The 20,098-nt window shown below is 45.0% G+C and overlaps 1 long non-coding RNA gene across 1 annotated transcript; it reads right to left on the bottom strand.

The window, feature by feature from the left end:
* Nucleotides 1-14,949: 14,949 nt before the first annotated feature.
* LOC310674268 lies at nt 14,950-19,600 on the bottom strand. Its single transcript, XR_014509497.1, has 2 exons — nt 19,530-19,600; nt 14,950-15,328 (listed from the first exon to the last, which is right to left on the bottom strand). It is a non-coding gene; the product is annotated as an uncharacterized lncRNA (long non-coding RNA).
* Nucleotides 19,601-20,098: the final 498 nt, after the last annotated feature.

The following is a 20,098-nucleotide window of genomic DNA, read 5'->3' as shown; positions in this document are numbered from 1 at the left end:
TTTACAGGAAACTAAAAATTAAAAAAAAACAGTTAAAAACAGAATTCTTGTTGGCATCCGTCCATCTCGAGAGACAATGGAGTGTACCTCCACTGCATTAGCGGCAGAAGGAGGCGTACAAGACGCTATCCAACCATCTTAGGGACTCCACTCAGGATTTGTGTAGGGTTTACTCTTTAGCCTTTTCTTCTCCAGACGATATCTTGCAAGGCAGTGGAGATTTAGGATCAGAGTTTGCCTTCTCCTAGATGGGCCACCTTCCAAGGTGGACAAGCCCCATCTGCCTCTCAATTCTCTCTACAGCATGTGCAGAAACCATCTTCTTGACCATTGGACTATTGGTCTCTTCCACTCAGTCTGCCAGAGCCTTTCACTGCATCGTGTGTGTGTGTGTGTGTGTGTGTGTGTGTGTCCGTAACTCACCTAAGGTTTGAGACCCATCAGCTACCCTCACCTGGTTTAGCCGGCCAGTCGAAGCCGTATCCTGGTGTGTAGCTGTTGTTGCATGATGACAGCTCCTTGGAGTCACAGGTGAGAGTTGAGTGCAGGGTGGGGACCAAAGGTGGACAAACTACCTCCCAAGAAAACACAGTACAGTCACAGGAATAGGGTGGATCCTGAAAACACACCTCTCAGGTGTCAAAAGACCAGGGTAAAGAGCTGTGTCACAGAATCATCAAACTGTAGAGTTGGAATGGACCTTGAGGGTCATTTTGTCCAACCTGTACATTTATGCTGAGAGGGAATTCCACAACTTAGGGGCTGCCACAGAGAAGGCCCTCTGCTGGGCCGCCACACCCAACTTCTGACAGAGGTGGAACTACCACGATTAGCTACCTTTGCTGATCTTAACCCCCAGGAAAATCTTCAGGGAAGGAGATGATCTTTCAGATGTTACAGTGCATTTTTACATGTTGTTTTCCCTAGGGTATGTGATTTCACACACACTTCCCTTTAATATAAGCATTTTTCTAACTTCCATGCAACGCTTCTACTTCCATTACTTAAAATACTGCAATAAAACTGACACACAGAACCAAAGTATCTAAACACTTGCACTCCATCCCAGCTTTTTTGAAAAAGCATTGTCATAAAAAAGAAGAAGAAAGTTTTTGTGTGTGTATGAAGAGGGAGGCCATCAGGCCTTTCATGCAGCTTGATAAAAGAGCCTACCATTTTTGCTCATTTTCAGGGGCAAACAACCACCACCCACCAATGCAAAGTGAGACCTCCAGATGTTAGTCCAGTTCTGCTGGGAGCAAGAGGCTGTTTGAGAGCCTCTCTTTACATCTTAAGATCAAACATTTGGGAAGAAATTTGGCTGCCCCTAGGGACCCAATTACAACATGGGGGAGTTCGTTCCTCTTAGCAAATTGCCGTTCCCTTCTGTTCTACCTGAGAGCAACAGGAAGGTGCAAAGGAGATGCCAGTGATTTAACAACTGAGAGACGTGTGATGTTTCGCATGGGTGAGTAAACTGTTACTTCATCTTATTGCTAACACTATATGTGCCCTTTTGTGAGTGGCATCTATATAGCATCAGAAGGCAACAGCAATAACCATAAAGCGGGAGAGGTTTGCTTGCTTCTTTTTGAAATTCACCAGGATCTGAATTCACAGCTGTCCCAGTGAGCCAGAGCCAAACAGCATCCTCCCTGATGACACTTTTCTATTGCACGAGTCAAATATCTTACGTTCCATTCAATCATCCGTTGGTTTATTCGTGTGCCACTTTCCCACAACATTTTGCAGCTCACGGCAATTGAAATGAACAACAGTAACAATTAGGAAAGCACATATTTGAAAGAATCTGAAGTTAGCACAATGGCAGTAAGGAAATACAAAAAAGTAAAATCAATTTGTGCAACATGATATAAAATGAGATAGCTCAGTTGGTTAGAGCATGGTGCTGATAATGCCAAGGTTGCAGGTTCGATCCCTGTAAGGGACAGTTGCATATTCCTGCATTGCAGCTGGTTGGAGTAAATGATCCTCAGGGTTTAGTCCAACTATACAATTCTATGATTCTATGAAATGAACTAACCTAACTAATCTAACAGTTGAAAACTAAACAGGAGAGAGAATAATGCCTAAGGCTTCCTTAGCCAGCAGTACCCTAGGGCTGTGCACCCACCCCACCTTTAAAGCACACCTTTCCCAAGAATCCTGGGAACTGTAGTTTATTGCTCACAGAGCTACAGTTTCCAGCACCCTCCACATACTAAAGTCCCCCTGCTTTTTTGGGGGGGTGCTTTAATTGTCTGGTCTGTATGCAGCCCTAGAGTACTGCCCACTCACTAAGTAAGGTCTCCACCCGAAACCCCTTCCTGAAAGCTAGATGGGACAGTGGCCTCACTCTGGTAAGGCAGCTTCCTATGTTACTTCCTATGTGTTATACCAGATCCATGCCACCATGAAACTCATGTATTAGCAGCAGCAGCAGCAGCACCACCAAGCATGTCATCATGATCAAGGATGTCCGCATCACCGTGTTCCAGAAGATGCACCTGTATATAGTTAAAGTTATGGTTTTCCCAGTAGTGATGTATGGAAGTGAGAGCTGGATCATAAAGAAGGCTGATCGCTGAAGAATTGATGCTTTTGAATTATGGTGCTGGAGGAGACTCTTGAGAGTCCCATGCACTGCAAGAAGATCAAACCTATCCATTCTTAAGGAAATCAGCCCTGTGTGCTCACTGGAAGGACAGATCCTGAAGCTGAGGCTCCAGTACTTTGGCCACCTCATGAGAAGAAAAGACCCTGATGTTGGGAAGGATTGAGGGCACAAGGAGAAGGGGACGGCAGAGGACGAGATGGTTGGACCGTGTTCTCGAAGCTACCAGCATGAGTTTGACGAAACTGCGGGAGGCAATGGTAGACAGGAGTGCCTGGCGTGCTCTGGTCCATGGGGTCACGAAGAGTCAGACACGACTAAGCGACTAAACAACAACACATATTAATTTGGATCAGAGCCTCCACACTGGCTCTAACCCAAAAGTGATTGAGCCCATCATGAGCATTCACCCTTTCTACATTCCTCACTATCACAGCCAACCAGCATCCATACATCCAGACTGGGGCCATAAACAGAGACCCAGAAATCCTTGTGTTGAAGGTATCCCAGACACAAATTACTAAGGGCCTTGAAAATTAATGCAAGAACATGGAACTTGACCTGGTTTTTAGCGCCCGAGTTAATGTGTGGTGAATAGTCTTCCCGCCATCAACAGGCCAGCTGCAGCATTTTGCATTGGCTGTGTGCATCTGGCTCAGATGATCCTTTAGAAACAACAACAGGCCCTTCTGTCTAGTCCCAGTTCTCTGCAATTATTTCCAGTTTCAAAATCCCCAGAAGAAACAGTTATCCCATTGGTCTGTTTGGAAGCCACCCCATTCTGATACCACGTGTTGTCTGTTGCACTTTCACCATGGCATTCATGTTCCACACTTGTATGAGTAATGTAAGGTATTGTTTGTGTGGGTGCATATATCCTGGTGTGATTCTTGATGCAGGCCTGCAGCAGTGTTCCTCCTGGGTCAACAGAGCGGGGAGCCCAGGAGAGTACTTAGAAGGAAAGTGCACAGTGAATTCATTTCAGCATTTACAAATTGGCTTGAAAGAGTGTGGTCAGATGTCTAGTGAAGACTCAGCAGCAGAGGGAACCAGGAGAGCTGAGCTAGGACTGGGGTGTGTGTGTGTGCTTCAGAAATGTGATGTTTGCAGTTTCCCAATACAGACAGACATCATCCATATCTTCTAGACTGGCATCTGCAGATCAATGCTTAGGCTATACACAACATGCATGTAAAACAAATTGAAAGCACATAAGTTCCCCCCCAAAGAATCATGGGAAGTATAGTTTGTCAAGAGTGCTGGGAATTGTAACTCAGTGAGAGGTAAACTAGAGCGACCATGATTCTCTGGGGAAACTCATGTGCTTTAAATGTATGATTATGTGCATGCCCTTTGTCCTGGATCTTAGGCAAAACTTTTGGGTTTTCCTTAAAAAAAAAAAAGCTCAACAGCCTAGATTCTGGGAGAGCTAAACCATGTTGATTTTTCTTTTTTAGAAGGAGGGTCTGACAAGGACAATGTCCTTTCGAGCAAAGGTTAAAATGGATGACCTTAACTTGTATACACTGGGTGGTGTTTTTTCTGGGTCCCCCCCCCCCCCTTGCTTTCTTGTGCAAGTTTGTCCTAGAGCACACAATATTGCACAGAAAACGCCTGCCTTATCCAAGCACAATGGTTCGGGAACACTGTCAAGGTTGGCAGCTCTAAAATTAGACCTGCCCGCTTTGTTTGGGTTGGCAGGCACGTGCGTGTGGCTCTCTCCCTCTCCTCTGGCAGTAAAGCAGAGCAGGGCAATTGGCAAGGATTCCTTTCCCCTCGGTGCTGTTGCGCCTGCTTTCTGAGCACAGGGGCAGGGCAGCAAGCTCACAGTCTGTGTATTGGAAGGTTCAGGACCAATAAAAGATCTTCATGCACAGTTAAACTATGGAACTCAGTGCCACAGGAGGAGGAGGAGGCGATGGCCACCGACTTTAGCCTTTAAAAGAGGATTGGACAAAATCACGATGGATAAAGTTATCAGTGGCTACCAGTCACAATCAGAGGAAGTGATGCTTCTATGTGCCAGCTGCTGGAAGGCACAGGAAGGGGAAGTGGTCTTGAGTTCGGGTCCTGCTTCCCCACTTCCCACAGGCATCTGTTTGGCCAATGTGACAATAGGAGGCTGGACTAGATGGGCCATTGGTCAGATCCAGCAGGGTCTTCTTCTGTTCTCATGTGTGCTATTAGCGCATTTGGTGGCCTCTCTGGCAAGTACAGGCCCTGTTGCAAAACACCCTGGGGTGCCCCTTCCTCAGCCCCCGAACTCCAAGCATCCTCCGGTATGCGCAGCTCTGGAAAAGGCATTTCCCTTCTTCTCCAGTGCGCTTCAGCGACATATACACACACACAAATGATATACACACACTAATCTTCTAGCATAACACGGCAAGAAGCGTGAGACGTCGTAGACCTAATCTACGTATTTATTTACACACTATGTACAGACAAAGGAATCATGGCGTCCTCTCTCTCCAGCTCTCAGAGAATAATAGGAACAAGTAAAAGCAAAAGTACCGTACAACCGTACATACAGCGGAAGAGATAAGACTGTCTTCTGCTCCCACACTCTTCCCATACAGGCATATGATTTACACCAATCTCATCTTCAGCATCGGAGGAGTGAAATACTAACAGGCCCACAGCTGCATCCCTGCATGTAGGAAATCAGGAAACATACATGAAGAATAAAGATACAGAAATGGCATTTTCCACAGACCATTGAAACAGCACAACACAGGCAGACCATTGGTCCTAGAACAATAGGATTCAGAATGCAGCAGTCTGATTGGTCCTAGAACATTGCAGCAGTATGATTGGTTGGCAGGAACCAACCAATCATGCTCCAGAAATAAGTGAATCCACAACCTGATTGGCTTACAGTAGAATTCCAGAATTAGCCAATCATGTGCAGCCCATTGTGTAAATAATGTATATAAAGCAGATACTTTGAGGGGACTTTCATTCATTCCTCCTCACCACTATGAGCTGAATAAAGAGCATGAAATCACTTTGCAACTCTGAGTATATTTCAACTACATAAGAAACGACAGGGTGGATATGGATTGTGTCTGATGTGGTTTGTACACCGCTTCTAAAACCAGTGGTGGATGTGCACTAGATCAAGAATAAAGAGGATTGTGCAGAAAACCCATTTCTTAATAATCGAGAGCAATCCACAAAATTGCAAGAGCAAACAACAACCTGGAAAATCAATGGCGTGGAAGCTCCTTCAGTGACTAGTCAGTCACTGAGGGAGCTTCTAGACTCCCACTATTTTCTGGTGGGATTCAGTTGCACAGTGGCAAATACAGGCTGCACTTGACTTGCACAACAAACCCGCTTCCCCAAAAGATCAGATTTGCAACAAGGAAAGGGACAGTGAAACACTTGCTTTGATGGCGCAACATCATCTAACCTCCCTGCAAACCAATCAGAACAAATGCTCATTAAATAGCTGCCACCATCTAGCCTCCTTGCACAAGAAAACCCTGTTTTCCAAACAGTTTGTCTGGAAGTGCCCTTAGACTCTAGGGAAAATAATGGAATAATTACCCAGAAAATGCAGCATTCTTCCTTGCACGGGAATTTATGAAGCTAGTGAGGAATTTTAAAGAGCCTGCAGAGCTAATGGCTTACAAGGCTTGTGAAGAATTAGTCTGCATGAAATTTGATACCCAGGCACCTTCAAATGGCTTGCCATGCTGCAAATTAAGTTCATTTGTCCTGGGCTGCTGTGCAACACCATCTGTGCTACAGAAACCATTGATGCAGAGTTCCACCCACTCATGGAGGCGGTGATTTCAATAGCAATTGCTGATCCATCATATGCAACAGCCTTCGGCCATGCCAATGTTAGGCTTTAAACAGGCCCAATGGTCACAGGATCTGATATGGGAACAATGGGGTTGCAAGAAGCGTTGGGTGTGGGCCTAAGCGCCGCCACTTTTTCGACAGCAGGGATGATGCCATTGTCTCCCAGAGAGAGCGCTCTGTCAACCCTCTGTATGGCAAATAAATAAGCTTATCTTCCCTGTAGGCAGGTGAGTGACACGAGAAATAGGCAGAAACTGATCATATAAGCTGAGCAGAGGGAGAAAGAGAGAGACTTTGCCAAAATGGGCTTTCAACAGACGCTCTTTTCTTTTGTCGGGTCCGTGGCTCTGGGTGGGTGTTGCTTCAAAGCCAACCTACCAATAGCCCCACTCCTCAAAAGAATCTGATAGATGAGAGGCTGTACTATATAGCATCAGATTATTGTCCAATCTAATTCAGTATTGTCTACTACTCTAAGTGGTTGAGGGACATGGATATGTCAGGAATAGAGCCTGGGACCTTCTGCATGCAAATGATGTGCTCTTCCATTGAGCTAAGGCCCCTTCCCTTGAAGTCGAGGCTTTCCAGAAAAACAACAAAAACCAGGTGCTATCTCTATCACGGTTGCCTAGACCCATCATCTGCAACATATTTAGTGAAATATACTCAGAGTCAAGAGTGGATTTCATGCTCTTTATTCAGCTCATAGTGGTGAGGAGGGAATGAAAGTCCTCTCAAAGTATCTTATATTAAAGTATATTATATACATTATTTACACAATGGGCTGCACGTGATTGGCTAATTCCAGAATTCTCCTGTAGGCCAATCAGGTTGTGGATTCACTTCTATCTGGAGCTGGATTGGGTGGTTCCTGCCAACCAATCATACTGCTGCATTGTTCTAGGACCAATCAGACTGCTGCATTCTGAATCCTATTATTATAGGACCAATCAGACTGCTGCATTTTGGATCCTATTCAACTCAGTACATAACATTTAGGTTTCCAGCTTTTCCACAGTAAGATTTCTAAGATTCTAATGGGGCCAAGACATCAAATGAGTATCACGACATTTCCATGCTGGGAGAATACCCTCTCCACATGCCTTTCTGCCTCTGCAATGATGTGTTTGCGAAGCAAGGTCACTTAAAAAAGAAAAAAGATTATTCAATGGTCCTTGAAAGAGAAGAGTAGTGCCAGAAAAGTATGCAGAGGAGAAGAGCCTTGCTGCCTTTTGACCGTTCTTTTTTTGAAACAAAAGCCACACCAAACACTCTGATACCACTTGAAAAAGTCATGGCTTCCCCCAAAGAATTCTGGGAGCTGCAGTTTGTTAAGGGTGCTGAGAGATGTCAGAAGCCCCAGTTTCCCCTCACAGAGCTACAATTTTCAGAGTGGTTTAACAATCAAGCCTTCTTTCCTGGGAAACAGTAGCTCTGTGGGACGAAGAGGGGATCTCCTAGCAACCTTTGGAGACTCACTGATCTGATTAGCGTTTCTGTGTGTGTTTACATATTACAAAAGAGAAAACCATTACACAATCATAAGATAACACTGCAAATAAACTATACCCCACCCCCCGCCTCCCAAAGATAAAGAAGATTCAGATCCCACCTTGCAATTCAAGGTGCAACAATATATGACAATACCATTAATATGAAGCTAATAAGCTGTCAAAAGTGTTATTTGAAACATAGGGTGTTGTCTTCCCCTTCTGTCACATTTTTACAAAATTTCTGACTGGCAAATACTGGGGAAAATAATGATTTCCCCATAGAACCCAGGATCTCCACACCCATTTATATTTTCTTGGGACCATCCTGTGCATTTGTATATTCAATAATGGGAAACCAAATGGCTGCAAGGTGGTCTCTTTTCCATTGCCCCTCATCACCTGTGACCACAGATTTGACTAGTCACCTTTTTTTCTTGAGCTTGATCTGCCATGACTCGTTTACCCATGAAGCTGCCACTTGGTGTGCAGTTGTCAAGAGGCAGACATGCCTGCACATGTGTGAACCACCTCCCTGTGTCATCTCAGCCTTTGCAGACATGGGCTGGAGAGCCTGTGGCCTACAAGATGCTGTTGGGACTCCATCTCCCATGAGCCCCATCCAGCATGACCAGCAGTCAACGGTTATGGAAGCTGTAGTCCACCAGCACCTGGAGAATAACATCTTCCCCGCCCCTAGCAAATCAAATTATCTGTTCAAGGAAACAAGCATTCTAAACCTCTGAAGCATATGGGATGTATATTGTTCTTTTAAGGAAATGCATTTAATGTTTCCTTTGGCCCTTTCCACAGGTATCTGACATCACAAGCAGACCGCGCCGTACAACGAAGCAGATTGCTATTGTTATTGTAAACTGCTTTAGCCCAGAGCTTGGTATTGCTTGGGCTTCTATTTATGTATTTAATATATTCATTGTTGGTTTACTCTGGCTCATTTAAGTGAGAGGCAGTGCAAAGCCACCAGAAAGCCCAGAGCTTATGTGTTGTGAATACCAGCTCATGACTCTGCTATCTGCGCCTGTATGGTAGATTTAGAGCTTCATTCTTCAAATGAATCGTTTAGTTTCCCGAGGATAGACGAGTTTGGGAATAATCCATAGCTCCCTTCCGAGGTTTGGGAGCTGTTTGGGTGTTTCTCTGTGTTGTTGTTGCTGCTGCTGCTGCTTTTAAAACCATAATCAAACACTACCCAAAACTTACTTTGGAGTTAACATATTTAGGACCTGCCAGGTGATGTGCAATTTTTGTTTTGTTTTGTATCTGCAAGGCTTTAACTGTACTTATAAGACCTTAGATAACAGCCGTCTAGCAGGTTTGGCTTAGCAAGGTGAAACATGACGACTCTAGAAGAAGCACACTGGTGTTTTGGGGCAGGATCTTGGGGCACAGTCCAGCAGAATAAGCAGATGGGCCCCTAGGAAATCTGGCTCCTGTTTTGAAGTAAATGAAAGAATGCATATTGCCAGGCTGAGTCTGGCAGCCTGGAATGGTCTCAGAGATAGGAGTGGTCACTCTCAGTAGGAATGTCCTTACTCTAAACCTCTTGTCAACTAGCTGCATGTGTACATAAAAATAAGTAGATACATTTATTATCCTTGGGGGAGGGAAGCCTACTGCCCTCCACGATACCTTTCCTCACACCACAGTTGCACTAACCCCTGATCACCGTGGTTGCTCTTTTCTGCAACTTCTCCAGCTCTGCACCACCCTCTGGAGTTGTGGCGGTCTGAATAGTACACAGTAATCCAGGTGTGGTTGCACCACAGGTTTGCATAAAAGGACTATGATATTGGCAGTTCCCCACTTCCACTGGACCTGTTTCCTAATGACCTCACAGGAATATAGGAACCTGCCTTCTGTTGAATAAGACTTGTGGTCCATGTAGACCAGCACTGTCAACGTGGACTGGGCTTCAGACAAGGAGTCCTATCTGGAGGTGCGGGGAATCGAACCTGAGACCTTCTGCATGCAAGCCAGATGCTCTGCCGCTGAGCTACAACACTTCTCCATCTCTAAGCCTTCAAAGCAGCATTATAAGAGAGGGAGAGGCAGTGGGCAGGATTCCTGATGTTGAGGTTACAGAACCAGACTCTCTGTGGTTTACTGAAACACTGGTTGTCCTAAACACATTTCATAAACACTGCTAGCTACGTTTCTGAGAGAGAAGACATCACTCAGACTTCATATGAAGCAATGCATGTGCCAACCTTGGTTTAATTATCTCTGCTAGCATCTCTAACCTAGACAGCATCTTAAAAAGCAGAGACATCACCTTGCCAACAAAGGTCTGTATAGTTAAAGCTGTGGTTTTCCTAGTAGTGATGTATGGAAGTGAGAGCTGGACCATAAAGAAGGCTAATAGCCAAAGAATTGATGCTTTTGAATTATGGTGCTGGAGGAGACTCTTGAGAGTCCCATGGACTGCAAGAAGATCAAACCTATCCATTTTGAAGGAAATAAGCCCTGAGTGCTCACTGGAAGGACAGATCCTGAAGCTGAGGCTCCAATACTTTGGCCACCTCATGAGAAGAGAAGACTCCCTGGAAAAGACCCTGATGTTGGGAAAGATTGAGGGCACAAGGAGAAGGGAACGACAGAGGACGAGATGGTTGGATAGTGTTCTCGAAGCTACCAGCATGAGTTTGACCAAACTGCGGGAGGCAGTGGAAGACAGAAGTGCCTGGCGTGCTCTTGTCCATGGGGTCACGAAGAGTCGGAAACGACTAAACGACTAAACAACAACAAAGCATCTCAATTAACTGAAAGCCTCCTAGAGGAGGAGAAAGTATCAGGTGAAAGGATTTCAACCCACAGTAGACTTTAAACTATGCTGGCTTGAAAACATATTTTGCACCTGAAATGAAAAGTCAAAACGATACCCCTCCCCTTGCTGCGGACTGGAGTTCCTTTTTGTTTTTAATGGCACACACATGGAGAAATGGTTCGGAGACAGGAAAAAGGTGTGGCGTCTCCTCTTGGAATCTGCTGCCCCCAAGCCCATCCTTCACATGGCTTCATAGTAAGGCAGGCCCTGACACAAATGAATGAATGAATCTCTATTTCCCTGACTCCCTCACCTAGTTCAAAGCATCTGTTTGCGGCACAATCATCCTGCATGCGTTTACTCAGAAGTAAGTCCCACTGCATTCAGTGGGGCTTACTCCCAGGTAAGCAAGTGCAGGATGACTGCCAAAGGTGTACTAAACAAAGCACAGGCCTTCTTCCTGTGCTTAGGGCAGAATTTCAGCCAGGAAATTCAAAAGGCAGCTTGAACTAATAGTGCGCGCTCGTGTGTGTGTGTGTGTGTGTGTATGTGTGTGTGTGTATGTGTGTGTGTGTGTAATAAAAAGCAGAAGACACACACAAATCAGCCTTAGAGAATATTACATCAGCTTGTCTCTAGGCTTTATTTAAAGCAGATGCCATCACATAGAGCTCTGCAGTTAATCACCGTTAGTGGAAAATATGACTATAGCTTCAGCAGAGGGCAAGTGCATTTTTAAACAAAACCCATCCTTTTCCAGGGGAACGAGGCTTGATCGCCTGTGGGCTGGAAGTGGCAAGTCTGTATGAAGTCGGAATGCTTCAGTTTACAAGATGGTCCATTAAGCCAATATGTGGCAGAGCTATTTTTACACACCGGGCTCAACTGGGTGCTCTTGCCGACTCACCACAGTGCTTCAAGCTGGCAGGGAGAGTCAAGAGCAGCAGCAGTACATGAAAAGTGGCTCTTTAATTAACAGCATGCCTTTCAAGATTAATTATGGATGGCCATCTGTCATGGACGTTTTAGCTGAGATTCCTGCATTGCAGGAGGTTGGGCTGGATGATCCTTGGAGTTTCTTCCATCTCTATATTTTATGTAGGGAATCTTAGGCCCAGAGGAGCCAAACCCTTCAGCTTTCACTGTTTATATTACAGTGGTACCTTGTTAGTTGAATGGCTTGGCTCCCGAACAAATCAGCTCCCGAATGCCGCAAACCTGGAAGTGAGCATTCCGGTTTGTGAACGTTCTTCGGAAGCTGAACGTTCACCAAGGCTTCCAATTGAGTGCAGGAAGCTCTTTCAGCCAATTGGAAGCCATGCCTTGGTTTTTGAATGGTTTTAGAACTTGAATGGACTCCCAGGATTAAGTTCGAGAACCAAGGTACCACTGTATATTATAGCAATCCTTCCTGCATTGTCACTTCCATACATAAAGTAGCATGTGTAAACGTCATGCAAATTTGTGTCCTCTCCTCTTCATTCCCTTTTTGGGTACACGACCATTCTATTTGTAATGCTGATGGGGAGATGGAGCTTGGGGAGAAGGTATAGATCTCTGCCACAGTTCCTATAGCCACGAATGTAAGCTTTGCTTACATACAGGACAGGCAAGGTATGGCTGATTGCCGAAGAATTGATGCTTTTGAATTCTGCTGCTGGAGGAGACTCTTGAGAGTCCCATGGACTGCAAGAAGATCAAACCTCTCCATTCTTAAGGAAATCAGCCCTGAGTGCTCACTGGAAGGACAGAACCTGAAGCTGATGCTCCAATACTTTGGCCACCTCATGAGAAGAGAAGACACCCTGGAAAAGACCTTGATGTTGGGAAAGATTGAGGGCACAAGGAGAAGGGGACGAGATGGTTGGACAGTGTTCTTGAAGCTATCAGCATGAGCCTGACCAAACTGCGGGAGGCAGTGGAATACAGGAGTACCTGGCGTGCTCTGGTCCATGGGGTCACGAAGAGTCGGACACAACTAAACAACTAAACAACAACAACAAAGGAAGGAAAGTGAACAGCTTCCCAATTGCTGTGTGGACTGTGGAGGTTCTGACACGGAAGCAGACACAGGGGGGGGAACACGAGCCCCATTTCTTGCAGAGTCTGAGGAACAATCAGCTCTAAATAGCATGACAAAAACTCCAGTGACAATTAGGCCATGAATCAAAAGTTCTTGCTGTTTGGTAGGTCAAATGACTTCCACGCTTCTCAGCGCCACGTAAAACACAACAGTGTTCCGTCTGTGCGAGAGGGAGACCTCTGGCTAATTCTGCAGCAGCCCTCTTTCTCCCGTTGCTTCTCAGATTGTGTTTGGAGGGAAAATCCAAAGATATACAACAACAGCCTTTGTATGGCAGATAATTACCCCCCGGGTGCTTATCAAAGGTTGCAGTGTCTAGCGCTGAGCGCAATGAATGAAGGAGGGTAGTTGTGTTTTGCTATTTCGCTTTTCCATTAAAAAATGAAAAGCTTATGTCTTGAGGCTTTGTATGTTTCAGATGTTGGATGCTGAAGAGGTCTTTTATGACATGGATAGGACTCCTCAGCCCCTGACCTCTGACCCCCTTCCTCCAATTTGTTAATTTTCTTCAAGACCTTTGGGAAGGAACTGTGTTTCTGAGTCTGTTTTGCACAGCAAAATACATATTTATTCATTCATGCTAAGTACATATTCATTCATTAGAAAGGCGGTAGAGCTGGAGGAGGAGGAAGTGACTCATTTTGAAATAAATATTTTACCTGCAATATGGTTTCTTTCAAAATCAAATCATTACTCTTCTTCATTCGCATTGTGTTACATTGGAGACACGTATTTGAAAGGTTAAATCCCACCCTTTAAAAATGCTACTGTTCATAAGAGGTTTGCATCTCTACTGTTAAATCAGTGGCCTGGAAGTCACCCTGGATTCAACTTCTGCGAAGAAGAAGAAGAAGAAGAAGAGGAGGAGGAGGAGGAGGAGGAGGAGGAGGAGGAGGAGGAGGAATTTGGATTTGATATCCCGCTTTATCACTACCCTAAGGAGTCTCAAACCAGCTAACATTCTCCTTTCCCTTCCTCCCCCACAACAAACACTCTGTGAGGTGAGGCTGAGAGACTTCAGAGAAGTGTGACTGGCCCAAGGTCACCCAGCAGCTGCATGTGGAGGAGCGGGGAAGCGAACCCAGTTCACCAGATTATGAGTCCACCGCTCTTAACCACTACACCACACTGTAGTGAAGAGGTGCTCAACGATGTAGAGACACATTTGCCATCATCTCATGTCATACTTGAAGACCATTAGATGTCCATTGCTTATGAAGTCCAAAAAGAATACCAAAGAAAACAGGGTTAGAATAAAAGAATTGTAGAGTTGGAAGGGCCCCTGAGGAGCATCTAATCCAACCCCCTGCAATGCAGGAATATGCAGCTGTCCCTTTTGGGGATCGAACCTGCAACCTTGGCATTATCAGCACCACACTCTTAAGCAACTGAGTTATCCTGTGTGTAGACTTAGGAGCTCTATCTGGTTCATACAGACATTTGGCTTGCATAGCCAAATAATGACTTGAAGCTAAATGTGTAGATTCAGTTCATTGAAAAGTACTGGGCTTGAAATGATGTAGGTGATATAAAAGTTCTGTCTGTGGCTATGAGACACATTGATATTGGGTGGTGCTGTGGTCTAAACCACTGAGCTTCCTGGGCTTGCCAATCAGAAGGTTGGCAGTTCGAGTCCGCGCAACAGGGTGAGGTCCTGTTGCTCTGTCCCAGCTCCTGCCAACCTAGCAGTTCGAAAGCATGCCAGTGCAAGTAGATAAATAGGTACCTCTGTGGCGGGAAGGTAAACAACATTTCCGTGCGCTCTGGCACTCGTCACAGAGTCCCATTGCGTCAGCAGCGGTTTAGTCATGTTGGCCACATGACCTGGAAAGCTGTTTGTGGACAAACGCCGGCTCCCTCAGCCTGAAAGCGAGATGAGCGCCACAACACCATAGTCGCCTTGGACTGAACTGTCCAGGGGTCCTTTACCTTTTACCTACATGGGGGATCAGATATGCCACGTAGAAGCTTAAAAGCAGTATCTCCACACACTAACTCCATGTAAATTCTTCAGCATGTTAGTGTGAATTTCTCCTCAGAAACACATATTTAATAATAATAATAATTAATAATAATAATAATAATACCCTGACATCTAGGTGGCTTCCAACAGAATATAAAAAAACAGAATATAACAAAACACAGTGAAACATCTAACAGTAAAAAGGTTTGAATAATGTATACATTTTTGCTAGCAATTTCTCATAATATAATACATTTTGTCTGTTCTTTTCACTGATTTTTAAATGCACATTTCCTCCTAACATATACATCTTTGTAAACATTCCTTGTTTGGAGAACTGCATTGCAAAATTCAGACGTGTGCAATTTTGATGGAAGAATAAGCTGTGTTTCGGTTCTCATATGATTTTGGAAAGAGCAGATTTTATAAATTCAGCTTTACTGTCTTCTACACAGACTGACAGCAGCTCTCCAGCATTCCTGGAAGTCTTCTCCTGCCATGTCTGCCAGAAATCTGGACCCACTTCTCTCTGGTCCAAGTCCAGTTTGAAGCGCTACCTGAAGGAAAAGTCTGAATTCTCCTGCAAGAAGAAATGACTAACAACAACCAAACATTCCTTGCACTGTAAACTGATCCCCTGGAATAGTCCAAGGCCTTTTGCACAGTCATGATGCAACCCTGTGTGCTGACAGATGACTTGCATAGGCATCATATGACACATGCATATATTAGTCATCTGACATGTGTGTCATGTGGGCAGGTTCTGGAACTAGCCAGGGTGCTGCAGGGCTAGTAGAGAAGCTGGGAACACTCTCTGGAAACACCCTTTAAACCTGAGAAAGTATTCTGGACCTGGCACTTCTGGAGTTAGGCTTTCCGTTACACTATACTGAAGATGTCCATACTATGTAAGGGGACTCCCATTCTGAGGCCTTTTGTGGTGCATTATCTGAGTAAAGTGAGGTAATCCTTCAAGACTGACTCAGAGGATGCCTCCTGTTTATCACTATTTTGTGGGATTTAAGCAAGAACGTTGGGTTTGCACAGGTAAACTGAATTAAAGGGCTCCGTCTCCCTAGTGCAGGAAATCCACTTTAAAAAAGAATTGGACTTTTTTCCAGTTTGGAAAGCGATGGGGATGACTTGAATGACTAACCGGAAGGCGCATAACACCCCACAAGAAAATTAGGGATGAATACAGGACAAATCCTCATTCTTTGCCATATAACCCTGCAAACAAATCACGATGAGTGCTCAATAAAGATTGGATAGTGTTGTGAGTTTGCGTGGGCCCAGGTCCCTCTTAATTCCTGGATCCAGGAAGGGTTCAATTGTTGGACTAGCCAGGCCTAAGTAATGGCCTAAGTATGGGTCCTTAGAATAGAAGGGGAAGAATAGAAGGGGAAGAAATGGAGGCAGTGAGAGATTTTACTTTCTTGGGCTCCATAATCACTGCAGATGGTGACAGCAGTTACGAAATTAAAAGACGCCTGCTTCTTGGAAGGAAAGCAATTACAAACCTAGACAGCATCTTAAAAAGCAGACACATCACCTTGCCAACAAAGGTCCCATATAGTTAAAGCTATGGTTTTCCCAGTAGTGATGTATGGAAGTGAGAGCAGGACCATAAAGAAGGCTGATCGCCGAAGAATAGATGCTTTTGAATTATGGTGCTAGAGGAGACTCTTGATAGTCCCATGGACTGCAAGAAGATCAAACCTATCCATTCTGAAGGAAATCAGCCCTGAGTGCTCACTGGAAGGGCAGATCCTGAAGCCGCCCAGAGTGGCTAGGGAAGCCCAGCCAGATGGGTGGGTATAAATAAATTATTATTATTATTATTATTATTATTATTATTAGCTGAGGCTCCAATACTTGGCCACCTCATGAGAAGAGAAGACTCCCTGGAAAAGACCCTGATGTTGGGAAAGATGGAGGGCACAAGGAGAAGGGGACGACAGAGGACGAGATGGTTGGACAGTGTTCTCGAAGCTACCAGCATGAGTTTGACCAAACTGCGGGAGGCAGTGGAAGACAGGAGTGCCTGGCGTGCTCTGGTCACGAAGAGTCGGACATGACTAAACAACTAAACAACAACAACATGGGTCCTTAAGGCAACAAAGGAAGTGACTCCATGCCAGAAGGCAAATGGGTGGGCCCCCTTCCCTCAACTGGCTATCAGTTAGAAGGACAAAAGCCAGCGCTGTGTTGTGTGTGTGACCTAGGAGCAGCAGGAGGCAGGCAGAAGCTTGTGAAGGAGAGACATGCTTGATTTCTGTTTGAATCCAAGGCTGTGGGGCTATTGGAGAAACAAGACCTTAATGCTGTGAGCCCCTCCATCATAGGCTCAGGTTATATATGTGTGTAAACAAACCCTATCTCATAAAGACACCACAGTCTCCGTTGTCCATCATTCTGAGGAAACCGAATCTGAGTAAGGGCCAGTAACCTCTGGAATCTTGCAACACTCAGAGATTGGGGTGGCTTGCAAAAATATAATCTAACCTCTGCTCAATTAGTAGGATGCCTGGAAGGCCCCTGAGTTAGCCTCCAACTTCAGCTATATGACATATATTTATAGCCAGTGTGGTGTAGTGGTTAAGAGCGGTAGTCTCGTAATCTGGGGAACCGGGTTCGCGTCTCCGCTCCTCCACATGCAGCTGCTGGGTGACCTTGGGCCAGTCACACTTCTCTGAAGTGTCTCAGCCCCACTCACCTCACAGAGTGTTTGTTGTGGGGGAGGAAGGGAAAGGAGAATGTTAGCCGCTTTGAGACTCCTTAAAGGGAGTGAAAGGCGGGATATCAAATCCAAACTCTTCTTCTTCTCTTCTTTTAGGGTTGTCATTAGGTAAGTCATACTCAGAATCGACCCAATGAAATCAATGGCCTTAAGTTACTCCTGCTCATTACATTTCAGTGGGTCTACACTGAGTAATGACTTAGCGGCAATCCTCAGGGTTTGAAAAAAAAAAACAACCCACAATCAGCAACGCTGGAGAGAAGTGCAAAAGTGCAGATGCAACCACTGTAAATAGACATAAATCAGGCTATGGAAAGTTGTATTTCTCACAAGAGATGTATACATTTGGAGTTATATATTTAATGTAATCATACACTTGCATCATAAACATCATTGCCAGGGTGGTCCAGAAGATAATATGTTGAGCGTTGCACCTAGAAGACTCTGCTGTTTGAATCCCACCCTGTTGCCTTGCTTTTTGGGTGGCCGTCAAAGAGTAAAAATGGTGGTGTGCCTCAGATTATGAGGCTAAAGATGCCTCTGAGGTTTTAGAAAAGTGACAGCAATGGAGCGGCCAAACTGGAGTTCCCAAGCAATATGGGCTCAGCTTGTGTCCAATATAGGAAAGAACACCATAGCACTCCCCCTCACCAAAATACTGCCAAAGCCTTCCAAAGGGTGGTCATTTGCAACCAAGACACTAGATACATCTTAACATTTCAGTCCTATACACAACCTACTTCCAAGTAAACATGCATTGGATTGTGTTGCAAATATTTCAGTGGAGCAGAAGACAAGGAGGATGTTGTTCGTGCTAGAGTGGCCTACCAGAACAGAAGGGCACCTTAAATCATTCTGTACAAGAGGGAATTTCAGCTAGTGTCGTGGAATCCACAGTGATTAAGGAAGGGGTCAGGAGAGAGGAGCCATTGTGGCCTTATGCCTTTGCCACATCAGGACATTTGAGCTCTGGTTCAGTGTCCAGTTTCCACAGGGCCTACCGGCTAGTTAGGCACATTGAGACCTTGGCCTCAGGTGGACCAGGAAAGGAGGCAGACTTATGCACCTGCTCTGCTGTTTACGGTTGCTGTTTTGCCGTTCTGGGTCCCAGATCTTCTTGGAAGTGGCCAGTGCCTCTGGGCAGAACCACTTGTATCTGAGGGATGAAGTACGGAGCAGGTCCAAAGCTATGTAACCACGATAGCTGTGGAGAAGAAGGTCTCATGGTTTGGGCAACACCTGGCAGGAACGTAATTTGGAAGGCCCAAGGGCAAAGCCTATCATTTGTAGTCTTCTCTCTTTATTTGTAGACCCAGTGGTGAAACCGGTGATTTCTGACATATCTGAGGACATAGAGCAGTACATAGCTGTCTATTCACCGAATGTGTGCAGCTTGCGGGGGGGGGGGAGGTCAGGGAAATAGGTAGAGGAAAAAATGACCTTGCCCCTTGCTTTATTTGAGGCAACTTTCCTCAAAGCTGGGAGCGAGAGGAAGTTGCCGTCACTGGGAAGTCTATGTTTCGGATTGGTTGGCAACTTTACTTCAGTGTGTGAATTGTAACCACACTTTATATATTTTACAACAGGAAATCAAGAGGGGCAACCATTAAAAAGCCATCAAAAATGGCTTTGGAGAGATGTTGAAGATATACTCAGGGCTTTTATTTTTTAGCCAGAACCTGCCAAAATTCAGTTAAGGCACCTCTCAGATGTGCACCGTTGCCATTTTAAGAGCACAAGGGAGGTGTTCATGGTGAGTTTTGGCACCCCTTTTTCTTGAAAAACAGGACTGGGTATACTACTATTTATAGGGTCCATTATATTGTTTTTCTGCACGTATTTTAAATCTGCTTGCGTCACTACTGAAGGGGGCATATGGGAATCCTACAGAATTCCCATATGGGTCCCAGCACAGACCTATCTACAGAATTACTGCTTATAAGCAAAGGAATTGCACATTGATTGCCATTCCCTTGCCACTTACAACTTTCCGGATCAGGTCTAACCGCCTTCTCCCTTATAAGATTTCTCATGAATATACCTCTGTTGTGGAAGCATTCACCGACCAGACCAGCGTAGTCTTGACACAGGGATCCTTTTTTTAATTGCCTTGGGATTTAGTAAACAAACAGCTGATTAGGAGTCAAGGAGTTAATGCCAAAACAACAGCTGCCTTTCAGAAAGGATTTACTAATATAGCAACTTGTAATCAACACAAGGTCGTCGCTAAAATTACCAGGCTGCTAAATAGCTTCCTCTTGGGGACAGGCCCTTGTTAGTGCAGGAGAATTTTTTAATTGTGTTGATGAAGATAGACACTTGGACAATCTCAGCAGGAATTGAGCTCCCTAAGGGAGGGTGGATAACCAATTTCTAGGCCTCCATATATCTTCCAAGAGTAGCTGTTAATTACGTACAGGATCTCTTTTCTCATGATAATCACCATCATGATTTCAGGCATGTTCATTCGCCCAATCCAGATCCCCCATAGTGTGCTTCGATGTGCCACAACATTCCTTCCCATTCACTTCAACAGGGAATGCACACAAAGCAGTGAAATTATTGGGACAGCAGGCAGCACTGCAGCAAGATGCATATAAAGTTCACAAT

The sequence above is a fragment of the Podarcis tiliguerta genome, assembly GCF_965153285.1.
Source record: "Podarcis tiliguerta genome assembly, chromosome: 3".
In the NCBI taxonomy this organism is placed as follows: domain Eukaryota; kingdom Metazoa; phylum Chordata; class Lepidosauria; order Squamata; family Lacertidae; genus Podarcis; species Podarcis tiliguerta.
Note: the sequence above shows the minus strand (reverse complement) of the source record. Positions and strands in the feature narration are given on the sequence as shown.